This window comes from Oncorhynchus mykiss, chromosome 13, assembly GCF_013265735.2.
Source record: "Oncorhynchus mykiss isolate Arlee chromosome 13, USDA_OmykA_1.1, whole genome shotgun sequence".
Lineage (NCBI taxonomy): Eukaryota > Metazoa > Chordata > Actinopteri > Salmoniformes > Salmonidae > Oncorhynchus > Oncorhynchus mykiss.
Genome location: NC_048577.1, coordinates 43053413 through 43065887, shown reverse-complemented (window position 1 = coordinate 43065887; position 12475 = coordinate 43053413). Strand labels below are relative to the sequence as shown.

Here is a 12475-nt window from a genome sequence, read left to right as displayed (position 1 = left end):
TTGGCTAAGTGAAGGAAGGTGTGGCCAAACTAGTCTTACAGTGTTTGTCACAAAGCGGAATCAATATTAGCCAGGTAACTAACAAACTTTCAGATATAGTGGTTTGTTTTCTGGTTTATTAAAAAAGCTAAAGTAAATGATGGATTATTGAGAAGGTACCATTTACATTTCAAGTCAATCTTTCTCAGTTAGCTGGCTAAGTCATCCATCCTGACATTACTTAAGAGGGCCATGGAGTACACAGGCTTTTGTTCCAGCCCAGAAATCATGACACACTCCTGTGCCTCAAACAATTAAGTTGAATATTGTGATATTTCAATTATGAAGTGGTATATTTCACACAATTTGTTTTGCGCTGACAAAATATGATCTCTAATGGAACATGTATAAGAAGACTGGCCGTAGGAACATTGCCCTTGAAGTCAAGATGTGCAGGATCTGATGGCTTGGACACATTTTGACGGACAGTGGTAGCTGTGCTGGAGTAGATTGGTCTCATGGGACAGGGCACGGACTGTGGCAAGGCACTCAAGCAGTAGAAGGACTAAGTAAATTATGTCAATTTAATTCCGTCAAAATGCTGCGTTAACGGACCTACAATTGCTACATCAGTAAGTTATGTAGATGCCTTCAATGGCCTCGCCATTTACATAAAATGATTCAGTGAAGTTTGGACTAAGATTTAAAGTATATCTTAATGCAGTAACTTAATGTTAAACATGTGAGGTCACTCACCCTTTACATCCAGTTTCAAAACAGGATCCTGTAGTGACCAGAACTTGCTAAGTGCTAAATTGAATCAGCAAATGCTAACTTGACCTGTCTCCTTATCCTGTCTGTTGTCACTGATTGGGAGTGAATCACAACCACTCAAAACCAGCACATTCTTAGTATGTGCTAAACTTCCCTGCCCACATTCGTATGTTCTAAACTCCACAGCTAGCCTATTCAGTCCGTCAATTCGCTCCCTCTCAAACAAAGCAGGAAGTGTGATGGGGGAGGGAAATCCAGACAGATGAAGGCGGGGCTACCATTTTTGGGGAAACTGCAGAAATGGAAACAAAGGTGTTTCAAGGCACTTTCTATTGCACCATTCTTCATGAAAAGGAGTCGTCTACATTTTTTAGCAACTCTCATACTCTATGTGTAACGGATGTGAAACGCTAGCTTAGTTAGCGGTGGTGCGCGCTAAATAGTGTTTCAATCGGTGACGTCACTTGCTCTGAGACCTTGAAGTAGTGGTTCCCCTTGCTCTGCAAGGGCCGCGGCTTTTGGGTAACGATGCTTCGTGGGTGACTGTTGATGTGTGTGGTTCGTGCCCGGGTATGGGCGAGGGGACGGTCTAAAGTTATACTGTTACATTGATGCTGTTGACCCGAATCACTGGTTGCTGCGGAAAAGGAGAAGGTCAAAAGGGGGGTGAGTGTAACGGATGTGAAACGGCTAGCTTAGTTAGCTGTGGTGCGCTAAGTAGCGTTTCAATCAGTGACGTCACTTGCTCTGAGACCTTGAAGTAGTAGTTCCCCTTGCTCTGCAAGGGCTGTGGCTTTTGTGGAGCGATGCTTTGAGGGTGACTGTTGTTGATGTGCAGAGGGTTCCTGGTTCGCGCGAGGGGACGGTCTAAAGTTATACTGTTACATTGGTGCCGTGACCCGGATCACTGGTTGCTGCGGAAAAGGAGGAGGTCAAAAGGGGGGTGAATGTAACGGATGTGAAACGCTAGCTCAGTTAGCGGTGGTGTGCGCTAAATAGTGGTTCAATCGGTGACGTCACTTGCTCTGAGACCTTGAAGTAGTAGTTCCCCTTGCTCTGCAAGGGCCGTGGCTTTTGTGGAGTGATGGGTAACGATGCTTCGAGGGTGACTGTTGTTGATGTGTGCAGAGGGTCCCTGGTTCGCGCCCGGGTATGGGCGAGGGGACGGTCTAAAGTTATACTGTTACATATGCTCATGATACAAAACAGTCCCATCTCAATCCATCCCGCATTGTGCTTCAGGCAATATTATTATATTTTATTATTATCCTGAATATTTTCCCCACTCATTACTAACTTGTGATGAACTATACCCAGAGGGAGATGAACTATACCCAGAGGGAGATGAACTATACCCAGGGGGAAATGAACTAACATGATTCAAAACCATCTCATATTGCCTCTGCATGTTTACGACTACTTTTTCTTACTGTTTGATTAGTGCTAGAATATTTGTATGCATCCTATAATGTATACTTTTCAGTCGATAGTTTAACACAAATAAGCCTACAGTACATCATCAGCCTAGGTTCCGCAACCTCATTATGCATGTCAAGCTTTTCAGTCAGCCATTTTGGCAGCTGTCAGAAGTTTTAATTTATTAAATGAAATGTTCTAGCTAGGTATCATGTCATTATGAATGTACGAGTAATCAAGCTATGAATGAGGGATAGAGCAATTGAGATCCCAATAAAGTAGGCTATTGGCCAGACAGCTGGGTAGGGCCGGACGGACATGTTTTTAGAAATGTTTGCTCATTTTTTTAATAATAAAAAAGAAATGCCTTATGTAAATATGTTTTCAGACCTTTTGCTATGAGACTCAAAATTGAGCTCAGGTGCTTCCTGTTACAATTGATCATCCTTGAGATGTTTCTACAACTTGATTGGAGTCCACCTGTGGTAAATTCAATTGATTGGACATGATTTGAAAAGGCCCACACCAGTCTATATAAGGTTCCACAGTTGACAGTGCGTGTCAGAGCAAAAATCAAGACGAGGTCGAAGGAATTGTCCGTAGAGCTCTAAGACGGGATTGTGTCGAGGCACAGATCTGGGGAAGGGTACCAAAAAATGTCTTCAAAGAACACAGTGGCCTCCATCATTCTTAAATGGAAGAAATTTGGAACCACCAAGACTCTTCCTAGAGCTGGCTGCCTGGCCAAACTGAGCAATTGGGGGAGAAGGGCCTTGGTCAGGGAGGTGATCAAGAACCCGATGGTCACTCTGACAGAGCTCCAGAGTTCCTCTGTGGAGATGGTTGTCCTTCTGGAAGGTTCTCCCATCTCTGCAGCATTCCACCAATCAGGCCTTCATGGTGGAGTAGCCAGATGGAAGCCACTCTTTTAGCAAAAGGCCCATGACAGCCCGCTTGGAGTTTGCCAAAAAGGTGCCTAAAGGACTTTTAGACCATGAGAAAAGAGTCTCTGGTCTGATTGAACACTTGGCATTCAGGCCAAGTGTAAGGTTTGGAGGAAACCTGGCACCATCCCTACAGTGAAGCATTGTGGCGGCATCATGCTGTGGGTAGGTTTTTTAGCAGCAGGGCCTAGAAAACTAGTCCGGATTGAGGGGAAAGATTAACGGAGCAAAGTACAGAGAGAGCCTTGATGAAAACCTGCTCCAGAGCACTCAGGACCTCCGACTGGGGTGACGGTTCACCTTCCAACAGGACAACGACCCTAAGCACACAGCCAAGATGACACAGGAGTGGCTTCGGGACAAGTCTCTGAACATCTCTGGAGAGACCTGAAAATAGCTGTGCAGCGACGCTCCCCATCCAATCTGACAGACTTGGAGATGATCTGCAGAAAAGAATGGGAGAAATTCCCCAAATACAGGTGTGACAAGCTTGTAGCGTCATACCTAAGACTCAAGGCTGTAATCGCTGCCAAGTGCTTCAGCAAAGTACAGAGTAAAGGGTCTGAATACTTCTGTAAATGTGATATTTCAGTTTTTATTTGTCATTATGGGGTATTGTGTGTAGATTTGGGGGGTGTAAGCGATTTAATCCATTTAAGAGTAAGGAGAGAGAATACAGTAGACGGCACATGTCAACGTGTGATTTATGACCCTACATTATGGGTCAGGTTTGTATGCCCATATATGGGCATCCTGCAGGACATCCTGACAGGAAAGTCTTCACGGTAGGAGGAGGGTATTAATTGAACCAGATAGTGCATCTGTTCCTTTGAAGCTGTCGTGATTGATGTGTAAGGACCTCGTTGAACTGGGGGGATGTGTTTGACCATTTCAAAGAGGATGTTGTAGAGACCTTAGGGCTGTTGTCTATGAAACAGGAATGTCCGGGGTTATTGGGGGAAGCCGCATTATAAATAAGAGCTGAACACCACAAGCGACCTCGATAAACCACTAAAGAAATTAAAATAACCCCAGAACATTAAATAACAAATAAATATGTCTCCTAGGCCAATTATAGGTGTACTTTGTGCCTTGTGTCAAGAACACAATGACGAAAACATTGAGGACATTCTGTGTGATGCACCTGAATGTTTTAATGGAGTGCTGGATATGAGTGATGGACTTATGGGTTACATTTTCCAACAGGAGGATTCAACTGTGAAGTTTTCACAGATGGCGGCCACAGACCCCTTTATCAAACAAAACCCGGGAGTTTTTCTCCTGCGCTGCGTATGAGAGAATGGCTTAAGATACGGCTCAGGCTATGCCAGATCGAACACTCCCTGAGTGGGACAACGCTTCCCAGGTATGCGCTGGAAGAGGAAGTGTGCGTGCGAGATGATTTGAAAGCCATAAGAATCTCTTCAGTGGCGTATAGTCCAGACTTCAAAGTGACATTTTTAGCATGTGCCCAATTCAATAGTTCAAATGCTACAAAATTGGTTAGTTCGTATGTGTTTTCCAAAGCCTGCATGGATGTGAACAATTTTGTGCCCGTCTTTAGCTTTAAGTGGAGCGATTATCATATATTCCTGGCCATGATGAAACAGCTGGACAATCTTTTCCAACACCGTGAACAATTACGTCGCTGGACGCTTCTATCCTTAAGACAGACCCGGGCTCTAAATGCAAGAGTTTTGACATATCCTGGTAAAGAAAACTTACGGAACGTGGAGTGTGTGGGATATCTTGCGAGGAAGAGACCCTGTCTGGAAGATGGGGAATTAGAAACGGACAGGTGCCTGGGTTAACCATATAGCCGCCCCATTATCTGTAAGAAAGGAATAGTCAAATTGTTTAAATAATTATAGCATGTTCAAAAGGTCTGTACTAAATATTTGCAACTTTAAAACCCTTTATTTAGTTCTATCTCGTCTTTAACAAACGGAATATCAGTCTCTCGGAGAAAATGCTTTAGAAAAGACGTGTGTGCGTTTCAAAACAATGTGCTTGAGGTGGTGTCTCTGCAGTTGTTTTAAAACAATGTTTCTTATTTTTGTATGAATACAGTCTTTCCTATAACAGACAGTTAGAAATATAAGCATTTAAAGGGTATTAAAGTTTAGTACTGTGCTGTAATTATGTATATACACTGCTCAAAAAAATAAAGAGAACAATAAAATAACACATCCTAGATCTGAATGAATGAAATATTCTTAATAAATACTTTTTTCTTTACATAGTTGAATGTGCTGACAACAAAATCACACAAATTATCAATGGAAATCAAATTTAACAACCCATGGAGGTCTGGATTTGGAGTCACACTCAAAATTAAAGTGGAAAACCACACTACAGGCTGATCCAACTTTGATGTAATGTCCTTAAAACAAATCAAAATGAGGCTCAGTAGTGTGTGTGTGGCCTACATGTGCCTGTATGACCTCCCTACAACACCTGGGCATGCTCCTGATGAGGTAGCGGATGGTCTCCTGAGGGATCTCCTCCCAGACCTGGACTAAAGCATCCGCCAACTCCTGGACAGTCTGTGGTGCAACGTGGCGTTGGTGGATGGAGCAAGACATGATGTCCCAGATGTGCTCAATTGGATTCAGGTCTGGGGAACGGGCGGGCCAGTCCCATAGCATCAATGCCTTCCTCTTGCAGGAACTGCTGACACACTCCAGCCACATGAGGTCTAGCATTGTCTTGCATTAGGAGGAACCCAGGGCCAACCGCACCAGCATATGGTCTCACAAGGTGTCTGAGGATCTCATCTCAGTACCTAATGGCAGTAGGCTACCTCTGGCGAGCACATGGAGGGCTGTGCGGCCCCCCCAAAGAAATGCCACCCCACACCATGACTGACCCACCGCCAAACCGGTCATGCTGGAGGATGTTGCAGGCAGCAGAACGTTCTCCACGGCGTCTCCAGACTCTGTCACGTCTGTCACATGCTCTGTGTGAACCTGCTTTCATCTGTGAAGAGCACAGGGCGCCAGTGGCGAATTTGCCGATCTTGCTGTTCTCTGGCAAATGCCAAACGTCCTGCACGGTGTTGGGCTGTAAGCACAACTCCCACCTGTGGACGTCGGGACCTCATACCACCCTCATGGAGTCTGTTTCTGACCGTTTGAGGAGACACATGCAAATTTGTGGCCTGCTGGAGGTCATTTTGCAGTGCTCCTCCTGCTCCTCCTTGCACAAAGGCGGAGGTAGCGGTCCTGCTGCTGGGTTGTTGCCCTCCTACCGCCTCCTCCACGTCTCCTGATGTACTGGCCTGTCTCCTGGTAGCGCCTCCATGCTCTGGACACTACGCTGACAGACACAGCAAACCTTCTTGCCACAGCTCGCATTGATGTCCCATCCTATATATATATATATATATATATATATATATATATATATATATATATATATATATATTATTATTGTGTATAAAAACATTCTGGCATGGTTAAATATTGCGCTGTAAAATTGTTTTAACTAATTAGAACATGTTTTAAAGGTCTGTACTAAATATTTAGAATGAAATAAAGGGTTTTAAAAATGTATCTCACCTTTAATGAAGGAATCTGTCTTTTCTCTGTGTGTCTCTGAGAAAGGCTTTCATGAAAGACGGATGTGTGTTTCAAAACAAAGGGTTTTTTGGGGGGGTGGTGTCTGTGCATGTGTCTTGACAATTGTGCTTGAAACAATTCAAAATTAGGGGTCATTTGCACACAGGTTGTCTCCAAAAACAGCAGGTGTTATTTCCCGGGCTGTAGGGAGCAACAGTCAATCCCATCAACCAGCATAGAATATAGCTAGACACCCTCTGAGGTTTAAAAACAATGGGTTTTTTTCGAAACAATATCAACACTATAGGGTAATTTGCACACAGGTTGTCTCCACACACAAAAAATGTCAAACAACAAAACAATCCCCCAGGTCTGTAAATTCATTCCATACATTGTCTCCGTTAGGACACAGCTGCTCATCTGAAAAGTATTTTCCTGCCTTTCTGCAAGCCTATACACATGGAGGATTTGGAATTAATATATTAGATTTTTTGTGTGCGTTAGGTAGCTTGTGGGAAATGTATGATATTACTGTACTGTTTGGAACTCTCTCTAATATTAAACCGGTGTTGTGTTTTTATAGATCTTCTTAAAGGGGTGTACATGGAATTTTCAGGTATGTTTTTATGTCAAACCCTGCAGAATCTGCAAAGCCAGAGGAAAAAGGGTTAGGACCCGCGGTAACCAGGATTCCTCAGAACAGCACACGTCAACAAACCAGAGGTAATTTAACTAATATATATATATATATATATATATATATATATATATATATATATATATATATATATATATATATATATATATATATATATATATATATATATATATATATATTTTTTTTTTTTTTTTTATTATTATTATTTTTAATACCCTATTTTGTATATATTCTTTGACTCCTCCCAGGCGTATACCGACACAGAAGGCCCAATATGGCGAGAGGACGTGTTCGAGGAGGAATTTGGCGCCCAAGACATACCTAGTAAATAATTGAAACCAGATCATTTCAACGCCTTATATGACAATTCTACGGTAGACGATTTGTTGATGTATGAGGCGGCCAAACACCTTGATACAGCCAATTCTGAGGTAGAAACAACAGATCCTGAAATAGATCAGGATCGGTTTCTCTCGGCCTTTTACAGGGCTCTAAAATCCAGAAATGTTCAGCTACACAAAAGTATGGTTGCTTTACTAAAGCGTCAATACAGTCAACATTTATCCTTCTGGCATAGAACAATGCCCCGTTTGTTAAACAACAATCTGATTTTTTTTTTAAACGCAAAAACAAGCACTAAAACCTGTATGTAACATGGATCCGTCTAGAATACCAGAGGACCTCATATCCTTAATTAACCAAATGAATGAGAGCACAACATCTTCCACACCATCCCCCACACACCTCCTTTAACTCCCATGTCCGAGGAGCCTGAGCAACCACACAATGTTTTTGAGGAATTGGAAAATTGTGTAATAAATCAGTGGCGATGGTATTGATAGAAGTGTTCGTGTTGTGTACCGAAATAAATTCAGCAATACAGAGATTTGACAATTAAAAAAAAAAAAAATCACATGGATGAATCAACCTTGATTATGCAGTTTGTTTTATGTGATGATCTTTGATACGCTGAGCAAACTTTTAGAAAGGGCAACAGATTTTTCCAAACCTCGTGATGTCTTACAGCTTGAAATTTGTGGAGATAGTATGCAAAACACTATCTCTTGTTTTACCCAATGGCGAAGCAAATCTTGAACAATTTATAGCCCGGCTGGAAAGACTTGTTCAATCTATTTTATTCATCATAGCTGATCGGACACTAGAGCTCGTTGTACACATTGTACGTCAACCCCTAGGCGGAGGTGGTCAGATAAGGAAACTTGGTAGTCTCATGCAATCAGAAATCATAAACAATAAAAGGGCATATCTCAAACTTTCACAATCCTGGTAATCAGTTATGCTTTGCAATAGGCCTAGCACATTTACTCAGCCCTGGATGTACTGATCTAGAGGCTTTACAAAAGGCTAGGGAGCTCCAAAATGCCGTGGGTCTAGGTATACAGGATGCTGTGGCTTTCTCTGACATAGTCAAATTTGACATTTTTCTGAACATCAAGATTGTGGTTTTGTACCATATAAGCTCTAATTCAGCTCTCTTGAAATTCCAGAACAACCCACAACCTCATCCTCAGATTCTGTACTTTTTATATGCAAAACACGCATTATTATGCTATTACCAACATCACTGTTTTTAGGATGCCATATGTGTGCCCATGTCATACAGGCTACACCCGAAAGTGGGGGCACTTGTCGTTATAACTGTTCAGTATGTCTGTGCGGATTGTCAACGCACATGTCATTTGGCCTACTCCTACGAAAAACACAAAATTGAAACATGGCACCCCAAGGCATGTAAATCTGTAAGGAGCTGTGACATTAACAAGAAATGTCCAAAATGCCATTGCAATTACAACCTTAAAATAGACAGCCCTAAACCTCATGTGTGTGGAATCATACATTGCCCAATCTGTAAAGGGCCTTTGAAATGCAGAGGCGCTGAAGTGGTTCAAGAAGTGCCACACGAGTGTTATATTCAGCCTTCGGCTGAAGATGAACATTCAGAGAAATATGTGTTTTATGATAGAGACTAATCAGAAATCGGGTTCCTTTGCCTATTTTTGTATCTACCGTGACTTTCAAGGGTGAAAAGTGGTCGGCAGAGGGGCCCAATTGTGCACTACTCTTTCTAAAACACTTCAGAAAACCCTAGTACAGAAACTTCACATTTATAGCTTTCAATTCTAGAGCCTATCTTCTTTTGAACCCCCTGATACAACAAGGCGTTGCACCCAGTGTCAGAGCGCAAGGTAGTAAAATCCTGTGTTTTGTAGACCCCGCCTTCAACCAGAGATACATTGACAGTTTAAGTTTCTTACCCATGAGATTGGCTCAAATGCCAGAGGCCTTGGGTTTTGAAAACTCTGTGGAAGGTTGGTTTCCTCATTTCTTCACATCTGAGGAGAATCTACATTATATTGGATCTTATCCCAGCCCCGAAATGTACGGGTGTGATCAAATGTCTCCCAAAGAGCGAGAGAGATTCATGATAGTATGGTATGAGACAATATGTCATAACACATTTTGATTTCCATAAAGAGATTGAGTCATACTGTGACAATGTGGTTATACTTCGTGAAGGATGCCTCAAATTCAGAGAAGTGGTAATCAAAGATGCAGGCATTGACCCCTGGAGTTGTCCCACTATTTCATCGGCATGTATGAAAACCAATCGTATACACTTTTTACCTCCAGCATCTATAGCTATTCCATTGCCCGACAACTACTGACGCCAATTCAAGTCATACTCTAGCTGGTCCATTCAATAGTTGGAGTACTTGGCCCAGGATAAAAAAAAACATTTTTATTCAACATGCTTTGAATAGAGGGGAGAAGACTGTTGGGCCATATCACGTAGATGGATACACAGATTGACGGTGTTGAGACAGTGTTTGAGTACAACGGGTATTTCTTCCACGGTTGTAAATCTTGCTTTGTGCCCCAGGCCATGTGTTTCTTAACCCAAAATACTTTTGGGGATATGTACCAGGAGTTCCAAGACAAATTGGAATCTTTACAGGCTACTTATGGGTTGAAAGTGAATGTGATGTGGGAGCATGAGTGGACCGAACTCAAAAAGTCTAATCCTCATTTTCGAGCTTTCCTTTCCAGCTTTGACACGTCAGAACACTAGGAACCCCGACAGGCCTTGTATGGAAGTCGTACCAATGCTTTGACATTATGGTATGTAGCGCAACCCGACGAGACAATAGGACATGTAGATTTTACATCCCTTTATCCTCATGTGATGAGTTCCTCTTGCTATCCTATGGGTCATCCTGAAATGATTCACTGTGACTTTGACTTACCCCAAAACTATTTTGGTCTGATTAAAGCAACGGTTTACCCTCCCCAGGGTTTGTTTCTGCCAGTGTTGCCTTAAGGGACCTCAAGAAACACTTTTCTTTCCCCTTTGTCGCACCTACAGTAAAAACAACAACCAGGAAAAGTCTTGTGATCAAGAAAGAGCCCTGACGGGTGTCCGTTGAATTCTCTAAGGCTCTAGAGAAGGGGTATCGTGTGGCCAAAATCTTTGAAGTGTGGAACTTTTCCAGGAAATCAGACACTCACTTTTTTTTTTTTTTTTAAAGAGTACATCAAGACCTTCTTGAGATGCAGGATACCCTGATGCCATTTGCTTGCATCAGTCACAGATCACGAGCGCAAAGACAAATACATTCAGGACTATCACGACCGAGAAGGTATACCTGACAGAATAGAGGTCAACAAAACCAAAATAAATCTGTCAATTGTATTTAAACTCGCTTTGGGGCAAACTATCCCAGAGAAGCAATATGCTAACAATGTCGATCATTAAAGACCCCAAAGAATTTTTGGAATTTGTTTTTTTTTCGGACCAATACGAAATTTCACATTTTTCATTCTTGAGTCAAGACATTGCCCTGGTGCAATGGAGACAAGAAGTGGGTTCTACCCCCGGGTAATGTAAATGTGTTTCTTGCAGCATTTACCACGGCCTATGGTCGACATGAACTGTACACGCTCATGGAACAGTTGCAGAGGCGTGTTCTTTATCATGACTCAGGCTCTGTGGTCTATGTAAGCAAACCAGGTGATTGGAACCCCCCTCTTAGCAACTATCTGAGTGGTTTAACGAGTGAACTCGAAGATGGGGACCATATCACAGAGTGGTCCTCCTGTGGTCCCAAAATATATGCTTTTAGGACTAAAGACAATCATGTAGTGTTGAAAGCCGAAGGCTTTTAAAAAAAACTATGAAAATGCCCCGTGTGTAAACTTGGAGTAAATCACATGCATGGTCGAGGGGTTCATAAACGACCGGAATAGTGAATTGGAAATTTTGAACTCCTACAAAAAGATTGTTAGGGATAAAAAGGTTTTCCATCTAACAAAATTGGTGACTGGTTTAATGCTACATTTGGAAATGCGATGGGAAAAGTTATGTTGACTTTGTTTTTATTGTTTACTCCTATACTTGTAGGAGGTTTGGTAATTTTGGTTACTGTTTATATTTTTAAGAAAATGACTAACTGCTCTTGAACATGCTGGAATGATGATGTTGGTTGAAGCTGATACAAATTGTGCTGAAGATGATACTGGTGCATTTCTGGTTTCTCTTAATCCCATTTGTTTATTCAACTCGTGTGGTTCTTCCCAGGACTCATGAGGAATGGGAGTATAGACAGACTCACCCCACCAGCAATCCAGGAACCTCAGGAGTTGTTTCTCCCTTTAGCAGGCCATCCCTGGGATCAAATGGATCCAGGGGATTTGCCTAATCTATTTGAATTCAGAGGAGAATATTAGGATTGAAGCTGTGAGACTAATTTGTCTCAAAGGGGGAAATGTCAGGGGTTCACCTAGGGGTCATGATAGGGGCTGTTTGATGTATTATAATAAATGATTATGCTTACAGTGCCTTGCAAAAGTATTCGGCCCCCTTGAACTTTGCGACCTTTTGCCACATTTCAGGCTTCAAACATAAAGATATAAAACTGTATTTTTTGTGAAGAATCAACAACAAGTGGGACACAATCATGAAGTGGAACGACATTATTGGATATTTCAAACTTTTTTAACAAATCAAAAATAATTTTGCACGCCCAATTTTTCAGTTTTTGATTTGTTAAAAAAGTTTGAAATATCCAATAAATGTCGTTCCACTTCATGATTGTGTCCCACTTGTTGTTGATTCTTCACAAAAA

The 12475-nt window shown here is 42.0% G+C and overlaps 1 long non-coding RNA gene across 3 annotated transcripts; it reads left to right on the top strand.

Moving 5' to 3' along the window:
- On the top strand, positions 1 to 12219 carry LOC118938293. 3 transcript variants are annotated; one of them, XR_005035548.1, is made up of 3 exons: positions 1 to 74; positions 7316 to 7396; positions 7580 to 12219. It is a non-coding gene; the product is annotated as an uncharacterized LOC118938293 (long non-coding RNA). The 3 variants fall into 3 exon arrangements; XR_005035549.1 differs by lacking the exon at positions 1 to 74 and adding an exon at positions 242 to 611; XR_005035547.1 differs by lacking the exon at positions 1 to 74 and adding an exon at positions 1238 to 1419.
- The last annotated feature ends 256 nt before the right edge of the window (positions 12220 to 12475 follow it).